At 34.2% G+C, this 272-nt stretch overlaps 1 protein-coding gene across 1 annotated transcript in view; it reads left to right on the plus strand.

Annotated features, from left to right (window-relative positions):
* The window catches only part of DNAJC13 (DnaJ heat shock protein family (Hsp40) member C13), a 125359-nt gene that overhangs the window by 53890 nt on the left and 71197 nt on the right, over nt 1-272 (plus strand). The gene's annotated exons all lie outside the window — the stretch shown is intronic.

Consider the following 272-nt stretch of genomic DNA (forward strand, 5'->3'; position numbering starts at 1 on the left):
GAGTTCCTTCCTTTTTAGAGCAGCATAGTATTCCATCGTGTAGATGTACCACAGTTTTCTAATCCATTCTAGATGGTTACTTTAAAACACTATTATGGTTTAGAAATAACTGCTTTATAACTTGAAGACTTGTTGAAAATGGAGTCTTAAAAGAGGTGAATGATGGAAACATAAGGAGTCTTAATAGAAAATGAGTGTCCATGTTAGCTTACATGATATACTTTTCCAGCTTTTCTAACACGGTAACCCCATCTTATTCTCACCTATTACTC

The sequence above is a fragment of the Myotis davidii genome, unplaced genomic scaffold, assembly GCF_000327345.1.
Source record: "Myotis davidii unplaced genomic scaffold, ASM32734v1 scaffold962, whole genome shotgun sequence".
Lineage (NCBI taxonomy): Eukaryota > Metazoa > Chordata > Mammalia > Chiroptera > Vespertilionidae > Myotis > Myotis davidii.